Source organism: Bufo bufo, chromosome 1 (assembly GCF_905171765.1).
Source record: "Bufo bufo chromosome 1, aBufBuf1.1, whole genome shotgun sequence".
Taxonomy (NCBI): domain Eukaryota; kingdom Metazoa; phylum Chordata; class Amphibia; order Anura; family Bufonidae; genus Bufo; species Bufo bufo.
The window spans coordinates 784382781-784405791 of NC_053389.1; the positions used below are offsets into that span (position 1 = coordinate 784382781).

Consider the following 23011-nt stretch of genomic DNA (forward strand, 5'->3'; position numbering starts at 1 on the left):
TGACCAGGAAAAGGCCTTTAACGAGTGTCTCATGAATTCATGGGCAGGGCTTTGCGCAAGCTGGGTCTGGGCAGGAGGTTCTGTTCGTTTGTTGACCTGATGTATCTTGACATTTGCAGCACGGTGTTGGTGAACGGCTGGAAGACTGACCCCTTTTCAGTGCGCTCCGGTGTCAGACAAGGCTGCCCTCTTTCACCTCTCCTTTTTGTTTGTGTTATAGAATCCTTCGCGGAGTCTGTCCGGCAGAATGGAGAGATCAGAGGGATCTTGGCACCAGGACCTGGACACTACGAGGTCAAGTGCTCGCTGTACATGGACGACGTGACAGTCTTCTGCGCTGACCGGCGTTCGATGACTGCACTCATCCTGACCTGCGAGGAGTTCGGACCAGCTTCAGGGGCCAAAGTCAACTGCGGCAAGTCAGAAGCCATGCTCTTCGGGGACTGGCAACTGGCTTCTTCTGCCCCCTTCCCATTTACCATCAAATCGGGCTTCATCAAAATTCTGGGAGTCTGGTTCGGGAAGGAAGGTGCAGCCCTAAAGTCTTGGGAAGAACGCTTGGCCAAAGTCAATCAAAGAATCGGACTGTGGAGCCTCAGACACCTCACGATTGAGGGCAAAGCACTCGTCCTGCGTAATGCAGTTTTGCCTGTGCTACAGTACACCGCACAGGCATGGCCCCCTATTGCCACTGTTTTCAGGGTTCATCACCAGGACAGTGTTTTGCTTCATCTGGGGATCTGAGATGGACAGAGTGAATGAAGCGAGCCATCATGTACAAAGAGCCCCGCAAAGTCGGAATGGGCATACCGGACCTGCCCACTTTACTGCGGATCGCTTTTGTTTGTGACAGCGTTCGTCGGTCTCTGAGAACAGCCAACGGCTCTGCGGGCAAGGCTATGTCTCGCTTTTTCCTCCTGCCCCTCCGGAGGGGCCTGGGCTGGGACAAGTGGGACAGCTCCATCCCTCACAACTGGCACACTCCCTGGTTCTACGGGGACGTCGTCAGGTTTGTGAGGGAACATCAGCTGGAGGGTCTCAAGCCTGACTTGTGGAAGCCAAAGACTATCCACAAACTCATCAGAGCAAAGGATGTGGTGGAGTCAATTCCAGGGATCCATGACGACACTGCAGAGACAGTTTGGACTAATGTGTCGACAGACAGGTTAGGCAACGGGCATAAGGACTTGTCATGGATGGCCATACAGGGAGGACCGCCAATTCGGTCATTCAAGCACGCCAGCAAACTGTGCAAAACTCAGTACTGCCCCAGGTGCCCCTTCGTGGAGGAAACATCGTACCACCTGTTTCGGGAGTGTAGCTTTGCGCAGGGCCTGTTGGATGCCCTGGAACATGAACTCAAAGACTCTGTGCCCAGGAACAGCCTGCAATACACTTCGGTGCTGCACGGACTATTTCCTGGGACTCATACTGTTGGAGCCATCCAGGAGGCCTGGCGCCTTATGAACTGCTTTAACCACCTCCGGACCGCTGTACGCACAGACGCGTCCTGGAGGTGGTTGATTGATTCTGAGTGGACGCGCCGGCGCGTCCTCTCGCGAGACGCGAGATTTCCTGTGAAGGCGCGCACACAGGCGCGCGCGCTCACAGGAACGGAAGGTAAGAAAGTGGATCTCCAGCCTGCCAGCGGCGATCGTTCGCTGGCAGGCTGGAGATGTGATTTTTTTAACCCCTAACAGGTAATCACCCCATATAGACTCCCTGATCACCCCCCTGTCATTGATCACCCCCCTGTCATTGATCACCCCTCTGTAAGGCTCCATTCAGAAATTTTTTTGGCCCAAGTTAGCGGAAATTATTATTTTTTTCTTACAAAGTCTCATATTCCACTAACTTGTGTCAAAAAATTAAATCTCACATGAACTCACCATACCCCTCACGGAATCCAAATGCGTAAAATTTTTTAGACATTTATATTCCAGACTTCTTCTCACGCTTTAGGGCCCCTAGAATGCCAGGGCAGTATAAATACCCCACATGTGACCCCATTTCGGAAAGAAGACACCCCCAGGTATTCCGTGAGGGGCATATTGAGTCCATGAAAGATTGAAATTTTTGTCCCAAGTTAGCGGAAAGGGAGACTTTGTGAGAAAAAAATAAATAAAATCAATTTCCGCTAACTTGTGGCAAAAAAAAAATATTTCTATGAACTCGCCATGCCCCTCATTGAATACCTTGGGGTGTCTTCTTTCCAAAATGGGGTCACATGTGGGGTATTTATACTGCCCTGGCATTCTAGGGGCCCTAAAGCGTGAGAAGAAGTCTGGGATCCAAATGTCTAAAAATGCCCTCATAAAAGGAATGTGGGCCCCTTTGCGCATTTAGGCTGCAAAAAAATGTCACACATGTGGTATCACCGTACTCAGGAGAAGTTGGGGAATGTGTTTTGGGGTGTCATTTTACATATACCCTTGCTGGGTGAGAGAAATATCTTGGCAAAAGACAACTTTTCCCATTTTTTTATACAAAGTTGGCATTTGACCAAGATATTTATCTCACCCAGCATGGGTATATGTAAAATGACACCCCAAAACACATTCCCCAACTTCTCCCGAGTACGGCGATACCACATGTGTGGCACTTTTTTGCAGCCTAGGTGGGCAAAGGGGCCCACATTCCAAAGAGCACCTTTCGGATTTCACAGGTCATTTACCTACTTACCACACATTAGGGCCCCTGGAAAATGCCAGGGCAGTATAACTACCCCACAAGTGACCCCATTTTGGAAAGAAGACACCCCAAGGTATTCCATGAGGGGCATGGCGAGTTCCTAGAAGTTTTTATTTTTTGTCACAAGTTAGTGGAAAATGATGATTTTTTCTTTTTTTCTTACAAAGTCTCATATTCCACTAACTTGTGACAAAAAATAAAAACTTCCATGAACTCACTATGCCCATCAGCGAATACCTTGGGGTGTCTTCTTTCCAAAATGGGGTCACTTGTGGGGTAGTTATACTGCCCTGGCATTCTAGGGGCCCAAATGTGTGGTAAGGAGTTTGAAATCAAATTCTGTAAAAAATGGCCAGTGAAATCCGAAAGGTGCTCTTTGGAATATGGGCCCCTTTGCCCACCTAGGCTGCAAAAAAGTGTCACACATCTGGTATCTCCGTACTCAGGAGAAGTTGGGGAATGTGTTTTGGGGTGTCATTTTACATATACCCATGCTGGGTGAGAGAAATATCTTGGCAAAAGACAACTTTTCCCATTTTTTTATACAAAGTTGGCATTTGACCAAGATATTTATCTCACCCAGCATGGGTATATGTAAAAAGACACCCAAAAACACATTCCTCAACTTCTCCTGAATACAGAGATACCAGATGTGTGACACTTTTTTGCAGCCTAGGTGGGCAAAGGGGCCCATATTCCAAAGAGCACCTTTCGGATTTCACTGGTCATTTTTTACAGAATTTGATTTCAAACTCCTTACCACACATTTGGGCCCCTAGAATGCCAGGGCAGTATAACTACCCCACAAGTGACCCCATTTTGGAAAGAAGAGACCCCAAGGTATTTCGTGATGGGCATAGTGAGTTCAAAGAACTTTTTATTTTTTGTCACAAGTTAGTGGAATATGAGACTTTGTAAGGAAAAAAAAAAAAAAAAATCATCATTTTCCGCTAACTTGTGACAAAAAATAAAAAGTTCTATGAACTCACTATGCCCATCAGTGAATACCTTAGGGTGTCTACTTTCCGAAATGGGGTCATTTGTGGGGTGTTTGTACTGTCTGGGCATTGTAGAACCTCAGGAAACATGACAGGTGCTCAGAAAGTCAGAGCTGCTTCAAAAAGCGGAAATTCACATTTTTGTACCATAGTTTGTAAACGCTATAACTTTTACCCAAACCATTTTTTTTTTACCCAAACATTTTTTTTTATCAAAGACATGTAGAACAATAAATTTAGAGCAAAATTTATATATGGATCTTGTATTTTTTGCAAAATTTTACAACTGAAAGTGAAAAATGTCATTTTTTTGCAAAAAAATCGTTAAATTTCGATTAATAACAAAAAAAGTAAAAATGTCAGCAGCAATGAAATACCACCAAATGAAAGCTCTATTAGTGAGAAGAAAAGGAGGTAAAATTCATTTGGGTGGTAAGTTGCATGACCGAGCAATAAACGGTGAAAGTAGTGTAGGTCAGAAGTGTAAAAAGTGGCCTGGTCTTTCAGGGTGTTTAGGCACTGGGGGCTGAGGTGGTTAAGGACGCTATTTGGTTTGCTAGGAATCGGCTCATTCTCAGGAGGGAGAACAAGTCCGTCCTGGACTGCCGCAGACTTATCCATAGTCTGCTGCGGGATTACAACATCTTGGACGTTGACGACGAAGAAGAGGACTAAACCCCTCTCCTTCCCCCTCTCCCCCCATTTGTTTCAGTCTTCTCAATAAAGCTTGGGGCATGTGATTTCCCCTCCCTACCCCCTCCTTCCCATCCCCCTCCCCTCATCACTGTCTAAATGCTTTGTTGGAAGGTTTTGTGATTGAATAGGAATGCTAGTGTAGCATCCATTGTGATGTATAGTGTAGGTTAGCCTGTGCTTTACATAACAATGCCATGCTCGCAAAGATGACTGTAAGTAATTTATTAAGTGCTGCCTCGTGGCCTGCGCTGCTTCACAGAACTAAAGTCTGTATAACGATTGTAATAAAGGTGTTTCAATCAAAAAAGAGGCTAATTGGGAAGGATGAAGGCATATGATGAGCAAAGAGCACAAGGGTGTCAGATGGAGATGAGAGCAGATATGTACGATGGTGCCCCGTTCTACTGGGCTTTTTAGACTCATAGTAGAGGTTTAAATTTAATTTTACAAGAAACATTTGTATATAACCAAGAAAGAAAGATCAACCTTGTTCTGGTTGCTGAATTCATGATTAGAGATGAGCGAATTTCCGCTTATGAAATTCGCTTGCGATTTGTTTACTGGTAAAAGCAGAATTACGTTATAGATTCTGTTACCACGGACCATAACGCAATTCTATGACGGAATGCATAACGGAATGCCTTTAGAGGGATCCCGTCATAATAGAAGTCTATGGGCTGCATAACGGATCCGACCCGTTTCCGTTATGTAGGGGAGTCCTCTCCTGCATAACGGAAACGGGACGGATCCGTTATGCAGCCCATAGACTTCTATTATGACTGAATGAATAACGGAAACGGAATGCCTCTAAAGGCATTCCGTCATAGAATTGCGTTATGGTCCGTGGTAATGGAATCCATATGCCAGTTCTAATTTTACCAGTAAACAAATCGCAAACGAATTTCAAAATATGAAATTTGCTCATCTCTATTCATGATGTATTGAAGGAGACCATGGGTGACCATGTCCACCAGAGCAAGATCCACAGGATCCACGTGTAAAAAAAACACAGTGCCCAGCCAGCCATGCTCCTCCTAGGGCTAAATTCAGCTGGGTCTCATGCATGTCTTGTGATTTCCCCCCAGTGTGGAGCTCCTGACTGCACTAGGGCTATCAGAAAACAGCCTGTGGGTCCCCTGAGTGTCTAGTGTTGGCTTTAGGACTCTAATGGAGCAGGAGGGGGCGCTAGTTACCACCACAGTATAACAACCCCAATAAACGCAACCCCATAAGATACAATACAAATACATCCAATACACTGAACAGTATAACAACCCTGGAAAGGTCAAACAGCTCCCCATGTGGCAGTTTCTGTAGTGTAGTGGTTATCACGTTCGCCTAACACGCGAAAGGTCCCCGGTTCGAGACCGGGCAGAAACACTTTTCATCCTCTATCGTTTCTACATGGTACCTTATCACAATTATTACTATAATGTTATTCTTTCTTTTCTTATTCTTTACTCTGTGACTTCTTGATAAACAGAATCTCCTTTAGTTCTGATAGTAAGTGCTAACTACATAACAGTAAGATGTGTTCTAACCATAGCATAGCCTTGTGACTGCTAATCCAGAGCAGCCAGACAACATTCTGGCAAAAGTAAGAACCTATTTTTAATAAAGAAAACAAAACAAAAAGTCATCTCTAACAACATCATGTAAATGTTGGACCAGTATTTCCTTAAAGGGGTTGTTTACTACCCGGAGGCTTTTGGGCAGACCCACAGAGGGCGTGCAGACCAATGGAAGGAATCATATGTTCTTGATACCCGCTGCTGGGTTTAGGCTCCATCACTGGCGCTGCTGCAGCTATTAACATTTGGTTTGACGCGGTTCACATGGTCGCTACAGTCAGTGACACGAAGCATGGGGGGCGGTCACTGGCAGCAGCGGCCACGTGATCAGTGTCTAAGCGGGTGTTGACACAGGGAGACTTGAGAACTACTGCGGTGTTGGGGGGGGAGGGGCGCATACTTACCAATATTTTAACTGGTTTTACGTTAGCCTATTTTTAGCCCAGAACAACCTGCATTTCGGGCCAGTTGGCAACTATGGGAGCAAAGAGCTGGAACCCAGTGGTGGGGATCAGGTAAGTATGATTCCCTCTGCAGGTCTGGCTATGCTGATGGTTTGCCCTGGGGTTGAAGAACATCGCCCCATCAGTGACCTGTGATAAAGGGCTTTAAAATAACAAGTCATCTAAACAATGAGATAAAAAGAGAGAGAGGTCCAATCTTACAATCTAAAGGAAATAGGATGAATACCACCATGGGTATATGGGGCAACTTTTGAAAATTGCAAAGAGGAACATGTGCCCCCCTCATAGTAGTTATGCGAGATATGTGCCCCCCTTCACAGGAGTAACATTAAAAATTTGAATTAAACTATAGGTCCCTTTAAAACTAGGAATGTTAGAAAGATGTAATGTTTTACAGTTCCACAGAACGGGTGCAGTATGGGAGAATTCATGGAGATGGGGGTGAGAGAAAGATTTACAAACAGGCAAAATGCCGTAAGGAGGGTCAAGTAAGGCCGGACTAAAGGTTTACCCTAAGGGTAGGCCATAATGAGGAATTTAGGTACAAGGGCCTGGTAGGCGTAGGGTTAATGGGAGGCGGAAGGGCGGGATAGTAAGGGTGGAGTTAGGGGGACCTTATATAAGGGGCTTAGCCCGGTGGACATTTTAGATCAATTAGTAAAAGCGTGCAGGGACCTACCATGCAGTCCGTGGAGGAGATGATAGAGCGGTTGCGGGCAGCAGGGGAGGCCCGTGGATCTGAATGGCTGCAGGGGCAGATGGCTGGTTTACTGCAGGGGGAGGCGGTGGGTATAGCTGGCCCACCGCCATGTGCACAACGGCCGCGGCGGGTCCGGCCGACGGCGCGCCTTAGCCCCAGTGAAACCCCCAGGGCTCGGCGCAGGAGCCCCTCTAGGGACCCTCCACAGGCAGGGGACAGTGGGCGCATCTTGTCCCCGTCCTCCAGAGGTGGGAGGAATCCGGGTGCGCAGCGGAGCCCCGAAGGAGGCAGGGCCACCCCCTCCCTGTCTTCACCTGCAGGCAGCGCGGAATCAGGAGCTGGGTCTGCGGGTTCCTTGCTCCCCCTAGTGGCAGGAACGTCCGCTCGGCGAGGGAGAGTGAGCAGCAGGAGGACGGAGCCTGTGCCAGGTGTGGCCACTAGAGATCGGAGGGCTCCAAGGGATCCTGGGCAGGTTTCTCCTGCCCTGGGACCGCAAGAGCATGTTGTGAGGGCTGCGGATTTGGGGAGCGCACCCAGCATGAACGTCACTGGGGTGCAGACGTCGAGCGGGTCAAGCACAGCCAGGGAATCCGTAGAGTCGTCTGCGAGGACCGTTCGTTCGGAATCAGGATCAGCGGCTGAGGGGTTCACAGCGCCCAGGCAGCCAGGTGAGAACATGTGGGGTGCTTTTCAGACATTAGTTAGCAGCCCGAGGGGTGCGGGGACTGGGGGAGGTCACGGGGAAATAGTGGGGAGCTTGGGGCAAATTTTGACTAGTTTGGCGGGATGGGTTTCAGGGTTGGGGGTGGCAGGTGCGTCTCCGTTACCGGCATGGGGGGTCGGTGGGGGTTTGGGTGTGGCGGCTGGGGGCGCACAGTCACGGGGGGATGATCGGTGTCGATTCAGACACAGGTGGGTGGCGAGGAAGAGAGGCCTAAGGTTGACGACGCGGCAAAAGGGGAGGTGTACGTGTGTTTTGAGGGGCCGTTGGGAGCGCACTTAAAGTAAGACGTTCGTGAGCGGATATGGCGGGGGGAGCATGTTGAGATTTTTTCGCTTCTTCCCCTGGAGCGGTTTAACCTGGATAGGGAACGACTGGGCGAGGGGAAAAAAGGAAGAGGACGAAAAACGATGGCATAGAATCCCGCGTACGTTCGCCAATTGGTTGCAGGCGTTTGCGATCTTGGCGAGCGTCATTGGGGAAAAGACGCCTGAGTGTTGCTCGGCCTTGTTTTGCTATCTGGATGCGATTGGGGAGGCATACAGGGTATATGGGGGTTCCGGGTGGCTCAGGTACGATGAACAATTCAGGCAGAGGAAGGCGGTTCGGCCTAATATTCGGTGGGACCATAAAGATATAAGTTTATGGTTGCGGGTGACCGCACCGGGGCGGCAGGGGCAGTCCATTTGGGGGGATGCGGAAGGCGCATCGGGACAGTCTACTTTGTCAGCAGCGTCCGCCAGAGGTTTGTGTTTCCTCTTTAATGAAGGCAACTGCAGGTTTGGAGCAAAATGCAAGTTTAAGCATGAGTGCACAACTTGCGGGGGTACCCATGGGGCTAATCAGTGCTTCAAGGGCGGTAAACACAGAGGGTCATACTCTGCTACAAAAGGGTCGGACTGCAGTTCGGGTGGAAAGGATGGAGTAATACTTAAATAGGTATCCCAGGCGAGAGGCGGCGGAGTTGTTAAAACAAGGGGATTTCGTATTCCGTCGAACCCATTGCCAGTGGTTGTACCGCGAAAAAAATTGCGGTCGGCTTTAGAGTATCCGGAAGTAGTCTCCGAAAAAATTGGCGAAGGAGGTTGCCTTGGGCAGGATGGATGGGCCATTTGAGCAAGCGCTGTTAGCTGTCTTGAGGGTGTCGCCGCTGGGGCTCGTGCCTAAATAAGAGCCGAACAAGTTTAGGCTTATACATCACTTGTCTTTCCCAAAAGGGGCGTCGGTCAATGATGGTATCGATCCGGACACTTGTTCGGTGGTCTATACGTCATTTGATGCGGCTGTGGCGTTGGTTAAAAAACTGGGCCCTGGGACTTTGTTGGCTAAGACCGATATCGAGGCGGCCTTTCGGTTACTCCCGGTTCACCCGGATAGTTTACACCTGTTGGGTTGTTTTTGGGATGGGGGATATTTTGTGGATAGATGTTTGCCTATGGGTTGTTCCGTGTCATGCGCGTATTTTGAGGCATTTAGTTCTTTCTTGGAATGGGTAGTGGCTGATGTGGCGGGGTGTTCATCCATTATTCATTACTTGGATGATTTTCTGTGTTTGGGACCGGCGGGTTCGCGGGTTTGTTCTCTTTTGTTGGCTACGTTGCAGAAGGTTTTTGCGGAGTTTGGGGTGCCGTTAGCTGTGGATGAGACTGTGGGTCCGGCGACGGAATTAAGTTTTTTAGGAATTGTTATAGATACGGAAAAAATGGAATGTCGGCTTCCGGAGGAAAAGGTGGCTGATTTGCGGGAAGAAATCGATAAGGCGAGACAAAGGTTCGGCTGCGGGATCTGCAGTCTCTTTGGAAGTTAAACTTTGTGTGTAGAATTATGCCTATGGGCCGGGTTTTTTGTCGACGGTTGGCGGCGGCTACGGCGGGGGTGGTTGCACCACATCACTTCATTAGGTTGGGGCGGGAGTTGAAAAGGGATTTGGAGGTGTGGTCTGGTTTTTTAAAAGATTTTAATGGTAGAACATTAATGATGGGGGAGGTGGTGGATAGTTTTGATTTTGAGCTATTTACAGATGCAGCTGGCGGGGTGGGGTTTGGGGCTTTATTGTCATGGCCAGTGGTGTGCGGCTCGTTGGCCGGAGTCTTGGGTTGTGCGGGGGTGGGTCAGGAATTTGGCTCTCCTGGAGCTTTTTCCCATAGTTCTCGCAGTGGTGTTGTGGGGGGATAGATTTAGGAACAAGAAGGTGCGGTTTAATTGCGATAACATGGGGGTGGTACAGGCGATCAATGGTTTGACGGCTTCGTCTCCACCCGTGGTTCGCTTGTTGCAGCACCTTGTGTTGCTTTGTTTATCGTTTAATGCATGGGTGGTAGCGGTTCATGTGCCTGGGGCTTCTAACAGCATTGCGGATGCTCTTTCTTGTTTGCAGTGGGAGCGGTTTCGACAGTTGGCTCCGGAAGCGGAATCGGAAGGCCTGGAGTGTCCGGGGTCGCTGTGGGGACTATTGGAGGTACTGTAGCGGGGTTGTTGCAGGCTTCATTGAGCGCAGGTTCCTGGGCCGTGTACGGGAAGGCTTGGAGAGAGTGGGAGCAATGGTGTTCAACTTTGGGAATGAGAGTAGACGAGGGGGAGATACCTTTACTGTTGTTCTTGGGGCACGGTAAGGAGCAAGGTTGGACGGTGGCGCAGTTGAACAAATGTGTGGCGGGCCTGGCATTTGGTTTCAAGTTTCGGGGCATGGCTGGCATTACGAAGGCTTTTTTGGTGAGACAGGTATTGAAGAGTTGGAGGAGGGGTCAGCGGTCGGAGGATCGAAGAAGGCCAGTGTCGTTTTCCTTACTGTTGAGGATTGGTAGACAGGTCGACTTAGTCTGTAGTTCTGTGGGGGAAGTTTGCTTGTTTCAATTGCAGTTTTTTCGTTAGCGTTTTTTGGGGCTTTTCGTTTGTGGGCACTGGTGTCCAGGAGTGTTGGGGTTGCGGGGGGTCTGTATGGGGAGGATGTGGATTTGTTTCAGGACAGGGTGGTGGTCAGACTGCGAGCGTCTAAGACGGATGTGGAAGGTAGGGGGCGGTATGTTACCCTGTTTTCGGTGCCAGAGTGCTTGTTGTGTCCGGTGAGGTGTTTACGGGTTTATAGGGAAGGGGTGTGTTTTGATTGTGGCCGGCTGCTGAGGCATAGTGATGGCTCATTTCTTTCCAGGTTTCATTTTGTAGCGGTATTTAAAAAATGTCTGGTAGGGGCTGGGGTGGACCCAGCAGATTTTACGGGTCACTCCTTCAGGATTGGGGCAGCAACTGAAGCGGCTAGGTTGGGGTTGTGTGACGATATTATTAAGAATTGGGCGTTGGGAATCCATCAGGTTCCGGTCATATGTGCGTTTGGTTAGTCTGTCAGGGGAGTGATGGTCAGTTGGATAGTAATGTGTTTTTCTTTTGTTTGTGGTTTTATTGCAGGCTCCAGTCCGGTGCTAGTTTGGATCATCGGACACTCGTTTGTTTTCTGGGGGGCGTTGAGGGCGGATGTTCGGGAAAACGGACGTCAATTGGGGTTTGGGAGAGATGTCGCGGTTGTGAAGTGGCTAGGATCTAGAGGTATGTTGTGGGGAAGTGTGCTGAAGGAGGTTCATCGGTTTGTCAGGTTGGATAGATCTCCGGACATTTTAGTGCTCCATGTTGGGGGCAATGATTTGGGGGTTAGACCGGCGAGGGAATTGATCAGGGATATCAAATTTGATCTCTTACAGCTTTGGTCATTGTTTCCTCACATGGTCACTGTATGGTCAGATATTGTGCCTAGAAAAACTTGGCGGGAGGCGCGGTCTGTCGAAGGGGTGAACAGGGCTCGCATTAAGGGGAACAGGGCGATTGGGCGGTTTGTGGCTAAGAGTGGGGCTGTGGCAGTTAGACATGTGGATCTTGAGTCGGGCCTTGGCGGGTTTTGGAGGGCATATGGTGTTCACCTGAATGCGTTTGGGATTGATCTGTGGTCACTGGGACTACAGGGTGGGATTGAGAGGGCCCTAGAGATGTGGAGGAACGCGCAAACATGAGGTTTTGGGTGGTCAAGTTGCGCGTTGATGGCGGGGGGAGGTCCTCGGAACTGGTGGAATGGGTTGGTGCTTGAGAATGAGAGGGCCTCAATGGTGGGGCTGGACTCTCAGAATTGGGCACTTGGTTAATCGGTGAGGCATCCATCAGTTGGTGGCTCTGAGCTGGGTGTTTACGGCTGGAGGCAAGGTGGATTGTCCAGTTGGTGGTTTTTATGGATTTATACATGTTGAGGCTTCTAGGACCTCCCTCGTCTGGGTTAATTTATTGTTAATATATTTGTATTTTGTTTAATAAATAACGGCTGTTGTGGCCGATTCAAATCCGACTCAAGTCTCTGTGTTTTATTGGTAAGGGTCACGTAAAATGGAAAAGACGGAGGTATTACGGGTTAAGGGTAGTTAACAGGGCCCGAAAGGGTCACCGATAATTCGCTCATGTGTCCCCCCCCAGGGAGAGAGAGGCAGTAGTAGGGAAACTGGGATAGTTATGTTGGGATAGTCCGGGATAGAGGTGGCCACATGGCTGGTGGGACCAGAGTCTAAGGGGGAGGTAAGAGAACAATGGGGGGCGGTTCTTAGAATGGAAGATAGTTGTAAAAGTAACTGGATTAGGGGTGGAGTAGTATCGGTGGGATTCTTGGGAGAATCAGTGGAGGTGTGCCGCCACTATTGGCTAAAGGCTATGTACACCTTTGGGGGCACAATCTGTTCATCCACCTATGCTGTAAGGGTGGTAAAGAAAGAGTGGCATACCTGGCCACAGGATCGCAGACAGCCTCGCTCTCATGAGAGACACGGTACAATATATCAAAGACTGCCGTGTACATGCGGCCCTGGTCAGCCTTGACCAGGAGAAGGCCTTTGACCGAGTGTCTCATGAATTCATGGGCAGGGCTTTTCGCAAGCTGGGTCTGGGCAGGAGGTTCTGTTTGTTTGTTGACCTGATGTATCTTGACACTTGCAGCACGGTGTTGGTGAACGGCTGGAAGACTGACCCCTTTTCAGTGCGCTCCGGGGTCAGACAAGGCTGCCTTCTTTCCCCTCTCCTTTTTGTTTGTGTTATAGAATCCTTCGCGGAGTCTGTTCGGCAGAATGGAGAGATCAGAGGGATCGTCGCACCAGGACCTGGACACTGCGAGGTCAAGTGCTCGCTGTACATGGACGACGTGACCATCTTCTGCGCTGACCGGCGTTCGATGACTGCACTCATCCAGACCTGCGAGGAGTTCGGACAAGCTTCAGGGGCCAAAGTCAACTGCGGCAAGTCAGAAGGCATGCTCTTCGGGGACTGGCAACTGGCTTCTTCTGCCCCCTTCCCATGTACCATCAAATCGGGCTTCATCAAAATTCTGGGAGTCTGGTTCGGGAAGGAAGGTGCAGCCCTAAAGTCTTGGGAAGAACGCTTGGCCAAAGTCAATCAAAGAATCGGACTGTGGAGCCTCAGACACCTCACGATTGAGGGCAAAGCACTCGTCCTGCGTAATGCAGTTTTGCCTGTGCTACAGTACACCGCACAGGCATGGCCCCCTCTTGCCACCGTTTCCAGGGTTCATCACCAGGACAGTGTTTCGCTTCATCTGGGGATCTAAGATGGACAGAGTGAAGCAAGCCATCATGTACAAAGAGCCCCGCAAAGTCGTAAAGGGCATACCAGACCTGCCCACTTTACTGCGGATCGCTTTTGTTTGTGACAGCGTTCGTAAGACTCTGAGAACAGCCAACGGCTCTGCGGGCAAGGCTATGTCTCGCTTTTTCCTCCTGCCCCTCCGGAGGGGCCTGGGCTGGGACAAGTGGGACAGCTCCATCCCTTACAACTGGCACACTCCCTGGTTCTACGGGGACGTCGTCAGGCTTGTGAGGGAACATCAGCTGGAGGGTCTCAAGCCTGACTTGTGGAAGCCAAAGACTATCCACAAACTCATCAGAGCAAAGGATGTGGTGGAGTCAATTCCAGGGATCCATGATGACACCTCAGAGACATTTTGGACTAATGTGTCGTCAGACAGGTTAAGCAACGGGCATAAGGACTTGTCATGGATGGCCATACATGGAGGACTGCCAATTTGGTCATTCATGCACGCCAGCAACCTGTACAAAACACGGTACTGCCCCAGGTGCCCCTTTGTGGAGGAAACATCGTACCACCTGTTTCGGGAGTGCAGCTTTGCGCAGGGCCTGTTGGATGCCCTGGAACATGAACTCAAAGACTCTGTGCCCAGGAACAGCCTGCAATACACTTGCTGTACGGACTATTTCCTGGGACTTATACTGTTGGAGTCATCCAGGAGGCCTGGCGCCTTATGAACTGCTTTAAGGACGCTATTTGGTTTGCTAGGAATCGGCTCATTCTCAGGAGGGAGAACAAGTCCGTCCTGGACTGCCGCAGACTTATCCATAGTCTGCTGCGGGATTACAACATCTTGGACGTCGACGACGAAGAAGAGGACTAAACCCCTCTCCTTCCCCCTCCCCCCCCCATTTGTTTCTGGCTTCTCAATAAAGCTGGGGGCATGTCAGGGCCGGTGCAAGGATTTTTGCCGCCCTAGGCAAGATAAAAATTGCCGCCCCCCCTATTCAGATGATCTGCCCATATCATGTTCCACCGCTTTCTCAGCATTTAAATTAAAAGAACTGCTATGTTTCCCTTAGGGTTAATCCAGCTTCTTGTAGCCGTCTCCCTGACAGCCGCTAGAGGTGCTTCAGCGATTCTCACTGTGAAAATTACAGTGGGAAGACGCGGAACATAGTTTTGAATGCGTGCGCATGCGCATTCGCAGCTGAGAGGAGGATCGGGGAGAAGAGTTCCCAGTGCCGGCGCTGGAGAAAGGTAAGTGGCTGAAGGGGTTTTAACCCCTTCAGCCCAATGGGAGGGGGACACAAGGGTGCCCCACTCCTAACAACTATATAGTGCCAGGAAAATGAGTTTGTTGTCCTGGCACTATAGTGCTCCTTTACCACCAGTACTGCACAGTGTCTTTTCTCTGTAGGAACAGGCTATAGACGCCAGTACCACTACATTAAACTGTACTGGTTCTGGGACTATAGTGTCCTTTTAGGCTCCATTCACACGTCCGCAATTTCGTTCTGCATTTTGTGGAACGGAATTGCGGACCCATTCAGTCATATGGAGCAACACGATGTGCTGCCCGGACACGGAATTGCGGATCCGCACTTCCGGGTCCGCACTTCCGAGTCCGCACTTCTGTTCCGCAAAAAAATAGAACATGTCCTATTCTTGTCCGCAATTGCGGACAAGAACAGGCATATTCTATTAGTGCCGGCAATGTGCGGTCCGCAAAATGTGGAACGCACATTGCCGCTTTCCGTGTTTTGCGGATCCGCGGCTCCGTGTATCCGCAAAACACGTTGCGGACGCGTGAATGGAGCCTTAATGTGAGGTAAATTTGTTTCCAATGTAGTATTAATAACTAAACAATTACATAATAAACATATTGCATTGTCTACTTACCACCAGGACAATAAGATGATCTGGTCTCTGGCTGCAGTCTGGCTCTTGGTCTGGCTCTGGGGACTCCCTTGTCACTCTCTTCTCCCCCCCTCCATCCCTTGTCACTCTCTTCCCCCCTCCCTTGTCACTCTCTTCCCCCCTCCCTTGTCACTCTCATTCCCCCCCTCCCTTGTCACTCTCCCCCCCTCCCTTGTCACTCTCATTCCCCCCCTCCCCTGTCACTCTCATTTACCTCCCCCCTCCCTTGTCACTCTCATTTACTCCCCCCTCTCCCTTGTCACTCTCATCCCCCCCCCCCCCCCCACCTCTAATGTAGCGTGGCCGAGCTCTGTTCTAAGTGAGCATTTCCTGTCAGTCCGGCCGGGTACTGAAAACAAATGCTCCTGTAACGCGGACTGAACAGAGCTCGGCCACGCTACATTAGAGGCGCTTCCCTCCTGTCAGTCCCTCTCTCTGGGCAATTTTGCATGGACAATGTCACTGATACCAAAATCATTCCGACCTTCCCAAATAGGAAACCATGGATAAACAGAAATGTCCAAAACCTTTTGAAGGCACGTGACATTGCTTTCCGAAAGGGAGACCCAGAGGAGTACAAAACAGCCAGGTCCAATCTGAAGAGGGGCATTAAGGAGGCAAAGCACTGCTACAAAACAAAAATACAACATCATCTTACAAGCTCTGATTCCCGACGCATGTGGCAGGGTATCAAGTCCATTATGATATATAAGAGCAACACCTGTTCTATCAACACCGGAAATTCTTTCTCTCCTGATGACCTAAATTATTTTTTTTAACGATTTGACAAAGACAATGAGCTGCCTATCATCAAATTAGCCCAGCAAGAGGCTCCATCATGTTCCCTGATGCTGAGAGCACATGAGGTAGAATGGGCCTTAAACCACATTAATCCCCGCAAAGCAGCTGGCCCTGATGAAGTTCCTGGAAAAGTCCTAAAAAACTGTGCTAAACAGCTGAAAACAGTGTTTACTAGTATGTTTAACAGCTCACTAGAGCAGGCCATTGTCCCCACTTGCCTGAAGTCCTCCACAATTGTCCCAATTCCAAAACAGGCAGGGGTGAAGACCTTAAGTGATTATCGCCCGGTGGCTCTCACTGCTATTGCTATGAAGTGCTTTGAACAACTTGTTCTCAGGCACATGAAGAGCAAGATCTGCACCTCCATGGACCAATACCAGTTTGCTTACAGAGCACATAGGTCAACTGAGGATGCTGTCTCACTTGCCCTTCACACTGCGCTGTCACACCTGGAGCAGAGAGACAGTAATGTGCGGATGCTGTTCACTCATTACAGCTCAGCCTTTAACACCATCCCTCCCAACAAGTTGGCAACGAAACTGAACAACTTGGGTCTCAGCTCACACCTGTGCAACTGGATACTGGATTTTCTTACAAAAAGACCACAAGTTGTACACATGGGCAAGCACTTCTCTTCATCCTTAACACTAAACACTGGGGTACCGCAAGGCTGTGTGTTGAGCCCTCTCCTTTACTCCCTCTTCACAAATGACTGTAAACCTATTCACAATACCAATACCATTATAAAATTTGCAGATGACACGACCGTGATAGGCCTAATCTTCAACAATGATGAAACAGCCTATAGGAAAGAGGTTGAGAACCTAGAGAGATGGAGTAAGAACAACAACCTCCTACTCAATACCAAGAAAACAAAGGAGCTGATTCTGGATTTTAGGAAGAAGAAACGAAATGGACACCATCCCATTAGCATTAATGGTGGAAACGTGGAGATAGTTCAAAGTTTCAGATTCTTGGGAGTTCATATTAGTCAGGACCTGTCATGGATAAAAAACACAACAGAAATTGCCAAAAAAGGCCTTCAGAGGCTTTATTTTCTGAGGAGTCTGAAGAAAGCACAACTCCCAAAACAGCTGCTAGTCAATTTCTACAGGAGCACCATAGAATCTGTTATCACATACTGCATTACAGTGTGGTCCTCCGGCTGCTCTTCTGAGGACAAGAAGACCCTCAAGCGCATCATCAGAATGGCTGGCAGAATCACTGGTATTCAGTTACCATCACTGGATGACATCTTCACTGCTCGCTGCAGCAACAGGGCAAAAATTATCTGCGGGGATCCAACTCACCCCGGCCACAGCCTTTTCATTCCCCTACCCTCTGGTAGGCGTCTTAGAGCCCTACACGCCCGCACCACTAGGCTAAAGAACAGCTTTTCCCCCCAAAACAATCAGTCTCCTAAATTCTCGGAGACTATTGCCCCTTCTAAGGATAGAAACTACCACAGACTGAAAGTGACTGCTGTATTCATGACCCCATGATGATCTCTTGTCTGCAGTGGTGTCTGATCAGTGTGTATATATACTCATAAGCACTTCCTACTTTGCTCTTGCTATATATATTGTTTTTTTTTTCTAGTGTAATACTTTAGTTTAAATGTCAGTTCTTGTTCCTCTGTCCATGGCATCTAGGATTGCTCCAAACAACATTTCATTGTATTGTACATTGTATTACATTGTATTGTACAGTGACAATAAAGGCATCTTATCTTATCTTACTTTCAAAAAAAAAAACTTGCGGCAACCCTTTTCTTTTACAGGTGGTGCTGGCCCTGGGCGCATGTGGTCTCCCCTTCTCTCATCACTGTCTAAATGCTTTGTTGGAAGGTTTTGTGATTGAATAGGAATGCTAGTGTAGCATCCATTGTGATGTATAGTGTAGGTTAGCCTGTGCGTTACATAACAATGCCATGCTCGCAAAGATGACTGTAAGTAATTTATTAAGTGCTGACTCGTGGCCTGCGCTGCCTCACAGAACTAAAGTCTGTATAACGATTGTAATAAAGGTGTTTCAATCAAAAAAGAGGCTAATTGGGAAGGATGAAGGCATATGATGAGCAAAGAGCACAAGGGTGTCAGATGGAGATGAGAGCAGATATGTACGATGGTGCCCCGTTCTACTGGGCTTTTTAGACTCATAGTAAAGGTTTAAATTTAATTTTACAAGAAACATTTGTATATAACCAAGAAAGAAAGATCAACCTTGTTCTGGTTGCTGAATTCATTATTAGAGATGAGTGAATTTCCGCTTATGAAATTCGCTTGCGATTTGTTTACTGGTAAAAGCAGAATTACGTTATAGATTCTGTTACCACGGACCATAACGCAATTCTATGACGGAATGCATAACGGAATGCCTTTAGAGGGATCCCGTCATAATAGAAGTCTATGGGCTGCATAACGGATCCGTCCCGTTTCTGTTATGCAGGGGAGTCCTCTTCTACATAACGCAAACGGGACGGATATGTTATGCAGCCCATAGACTTCTATTATGACGGGATCCCTCTAAAGGCATTCCGTTATGCATTCCGTCATAGAATTGCGTTATGGTCCGTGGTAACAGAATCTATAACGTAGTTCTGTTTTAACCAGTAAACCAATTGCAAATGAATTTCAAAATATGAAATATGCTCATCTCTTTTCATGATGTATTGAAGCAGACCATGGGTGACCATGTCCACCAGAGCAAGATCCACAGGATCCACGTGTAAAAAACACAGCGCCCTCTATAATCGCCAGCCACAGTGATCTAATCAAGAGCAGTCACATTATCTCAGACATTGCTTCCAAAACAGGCAGCTATACTCCTCCCCCCCCCACCAACAAAAAAGAAAAAGTCAGCCAGTGATCACAATGTCTTAATATTCAGCCACACTGTCACCAAAAACAGCCAGCCATGCTCCTCCTAGGGCTGAATTCAGCTGGGTCTCATGCATGCCTTGTGCTTTCCCCCCAGTGTGGAGCTCCTGACTGCACTAGGGCTATCAGAAAACAGCCTGTGGGTCCCCTGAGTGTCTAGGGTTGGCTTTAGGACTCTAATGGAGCAGAAGGGGGCGCTAGTTATCACCACAGTATAACAACCCCAATAAACGCAACCCCATAAGATACAATACAAATGCATCCAATACACTGAACAGTATAACAACCCTGGAAAGGTCAAACAGCTCCCCATGTGGCAGTTTCTGTAGTGTAGTGGTTATCACGTTCGCCTAACACGCGAAAGGTCCCCGGTTCGAGACCGGGCAGAAACACTTTTCATTCTCTATCGTTTCTACATTGTACCTTCTCACAATTATTACTATACTGCTATTCTTTCTTTACTCTATGAATACTTGATAAACAGATTCTACTTATAATTCTGACAGTAAGTGCTAACTACATAACAGTAAGATGTGTTCTAACCATAGCATAGCCTTGTGACTGCTAATCCAGAGCAGCCAGACAACATTCTGGCAAAAGTAAGAACCTATTTTTAATAAAGAAAACAAAACAAAAAGTCAACTCTAACAACATCATGTAAATGTTGGGCCAGAATTTCCTTAAAGGGGTTGTTTACTACCCGGAGGCTTTTGGGCAGACCCACCCACCAGGGTGTCCAGACTAATGGAAGGAATCATATGTTCTTGATACCCGCTGCTGGGTTTAGGCTCCATCACTGGCGCTGCTGCAGCTATTAACATTTGGGTTGACGCGGTTCACATGGTCGCTACAGTCAGTGACACGAAGCATGGGGGACGTCACTGGCAGCAGCGGCCACGTGATCAGTGTCTAAGCGGGTGTTGACACAGGGAGACTTGAGAGCTACTGCGGTGTCGGGGGGAGGGGCGCATACTTACCAATATTTTAACTGGTTTTACGTTAGAAACGCCTATTTTTAGCCCAGAACAACCTGTATTTCGGGCCAGTTGGCAACTATGGGAGCAAAGAGCTGGAACCCAGTGGTGAGGATCAGGTAAGTATGATTCCCTCTGCAGGTCTGACTATGATGATAGATTTGCCCTGGGGGGGGAAGAACATCGCCCCATCAGTGACCTGTGATAAAGGGCTTTAAAATAACAAGTCATCTAAACAATGAGATAAAAAGAGAGAGAGGTCCAATCTTACAATCTAAAGGAAATAGGATGAATAACACCATGGGTATATGGGGCAACTTTTGAAAATTGCAAAGAGGAACATGTGCCCCCCTCATAGTAGTTATGCGAGATATGTGCCCCCCTTCACAGGAGTAACATTAAAAATTTGAATTAAACTATAGGTCCCTTTAAAACTAGGAATGTTAGAAAGATGTAATGTTTTACAGTTCCACAGAACGGGTGCAGTATGGGAGAATTCATGGAGATGGGGTGAGAGAAAGATCTACAAACCGGCAAAATGCCATAAGGAGGGTCATGTGTCCCCCCCAGGAAGAGAGAGGCAGTAGTATGGAAACTGGGATAGTCCGGGACAGAGGTGGCCACATGGCTGGTGGGACCAGAGTCTAAGGGGGAGGTAAGGGAACAATGGGGGGCGGTTCTGGAAGATAGTTGTAAAAGTAATTGGATTAGGGGGGGAGTAGTGTCGGTGGGATTCTTGGGAGAATCAGTGGAGGTGTGCCGCCACTATTGGCTAAAGGCTATGTACACCTTTGGGGGCACAATCTGTTCCTCCCCCTATGCTGTAAGGGTGGTAAATAAAGAGTGGCTAATTGGGAAGGATGAAGGCATATGATGAGCAAAGAGCACAAGGGTGTCAGATGGAGATGAGAGCAGATATGTACGATGGTGCCCCGTTCTACTGGGCTTTTTAGACTCATAGTAAAGGTTTAAATTTAATTTTACAAGAAACATTTGTATATAACCAAGAAAGAAAGATCAACCTTGTTCTGGTTGCTGAATTCATGATTAGAGATGAGCGAATTTCCGCTTATGAAATTAGTTTGCGATCGATTTGTTTAATGGTAAAAGCAAAATTGTGTTATGGATTCTGTTACCACGGACCATAACCCAATTCTATGATGGAATGCATAACGGAATGCCTTTAGAGGCATTCCGTTTCCGTTATTCATTCCGTCATAATAGAAATCTATGGGCTGCATAACGGATCCGTCCCGTTTCCGTTATGCAGGGGAGTCCATGCTCCTCCTAGGGCTGAATTCAGCTGGGTCTCATGCATGTCTTGTGATTTCCCCCCAGTGTGGAGCTCCTGACTGCACTAGGGCTATCAGAAAACAGCCTGTGGGTCCCCTGAGTGTCTAGGGTTGGCTTTAGGACTCTAATGGAGCAGAAGGGGGCGCTAGTTACCACCACAGTATAACAACCCCAATAAACGCAACCCCATAAGATACAATACAAATGCATCCAATACACTAAACAGTATAACAACCCTGGAAAGGTCAAACAGCTCCCCATGTGGCTGTTTCTGTAGTGTAGTGGTTATCACGTTCGCCTAACACGCGAAAGGTCCCCGGTTCGAGACCGGGCAGAAACAACTTTTCATCCTCTATCGTTTCTACATTGTACCTTCTCACAATTATTACTATACTGCTATTCTTTCTTTTCTTATTCTTTACTCTGTGACTACTTGATAAACAGAATCTACTTATAATTCTGACAGTAAGTGCTAACTACATAACAGTAACATGTGTTCTAACCATAGCATAGCCTTGTGACTGCAAATCCAGAGCAGCCAGACAACATTCTGGCAAAAGTAAGAACCTATTTTTAATAAAAAACTAAACAAAAAGCCAACTCTAACAACATCATGTAAATGTTGGGCCAGTAAGTCCTTAAAGAGGTTGTTTAGCACCCGGAGGCTTTTGGGCAGACCCACCAGGGTGTCCAGACTAATGGAAGGAAAGGAATCATGTTTTCTTGATACCTACTGCTAGGTTTCAGCTCCATCGCTCTGGCGCTGCTGCAGCTCTCAACATTTGACGCGGTTCACATGGTCCCTACAGTCAGTGTCACAATACATGAGGGACAGCCACTGGCTGCAGCGGCCACGTGATCAGTGTCTAAGCGGGTGTTGACACGGGGAGACTTGAGAGCTACTGTGACATCAGGGGAGCACATATTTACCAAGGGGCGGATTGGAAACTTAAATTGGCCCTGGAAAACAAACTAAAAGTGGCCCCGTTTTGTAGTTGGGTCCAAATTGATGGAAGGCAGGGCCAACACAAGTAGGCGGGGCCAGCAATACCATATTGTGGTATATTATACCACCCCAACAGAGCCAAATATCACAGTCCATCACAAAATACCGCCACTAACATCACAAAATACATTCCCCAGAACATCCACTGGCCGGCCATGAGGAGTGCTCAGGCGACCCCCTGGGTATTGGCCCACCAGTGAATTTCCCTGTAAGGTCTATGGCCAATCCGCCCCTGTACTAACCAACATTTTAACTGGCAAAACTGGTAAAAAGTTTGGCCAGTTGGCCATTTTGGCCAGTTGGCAACTATCGGCGCAAAGAGCTGGAACCCAATGGTGGGGATCAGGTAAGTATGTTATTTTAATTGTTATTTTAAAGCCTTTTATCTCAGGTCACTGAAGGGGCGATGTTGTTCACCCCCAGGGTAAATCCATCAGCATAGCCAGACCTGCAAAGCATAGGGAATCATACTTACCTGATCCCCACCATTGGGTTCCAGCTCTTTGCGCCGATAGTTGCCAACTGGCCCCAAATGCAGATTGTTCCAGGCCAAAAATGGGCGGGGCTAACGTTTTACCACTTTTACCAGTTAAAATGTTGGTAAGTACAGGGGCGGATTGGCCATAGACCTTACAGGGAAATTCACTGGTGGGCCAATACCCAGGGGGTGGCCTGAGCACTCCTCATGGCCGGCCAGTGGATGCTCTTGGGAATGTATTTTGTGATGTTAGT

The 23011-nt window shown here is 48.2% G+C and overlaps 3 non-coding genes across 3 annotated transcripts; all 3 read left to right on the forward strand.

The window, feature by feature from the left end:
- Nucleotides 1-5692: 5692 nt before the first annotated feature.
- On the forward strand, nucleotides 5693-5765 carry TRNAV-AAC. The gene has a single exon. It is a non-coding gene; the product is annotated as a tRNA-Val (tRNA).
- A 13560-nt stretch (nucleotides 5766-19325) lies between these two features.
- Nucleotides 19326-19398, forward strand: TRNAV-AAC. Its single transcript has one exon. It is a non-coding gene; the product is annotated as a tRNA-Val (tRNA).
- Nucleotides 19399-21540: 2142 nt separating this feature from the next.
- TRNAV-AAC lies at nucleotides 21541-21613 on the forward strand. The gene has a single exon. It is a non-coding gene; the product is annotated as a tRNA-Val (tRNA).
- Nucleotides 21614-23011: the final 1398 nt, after the last annotated feature.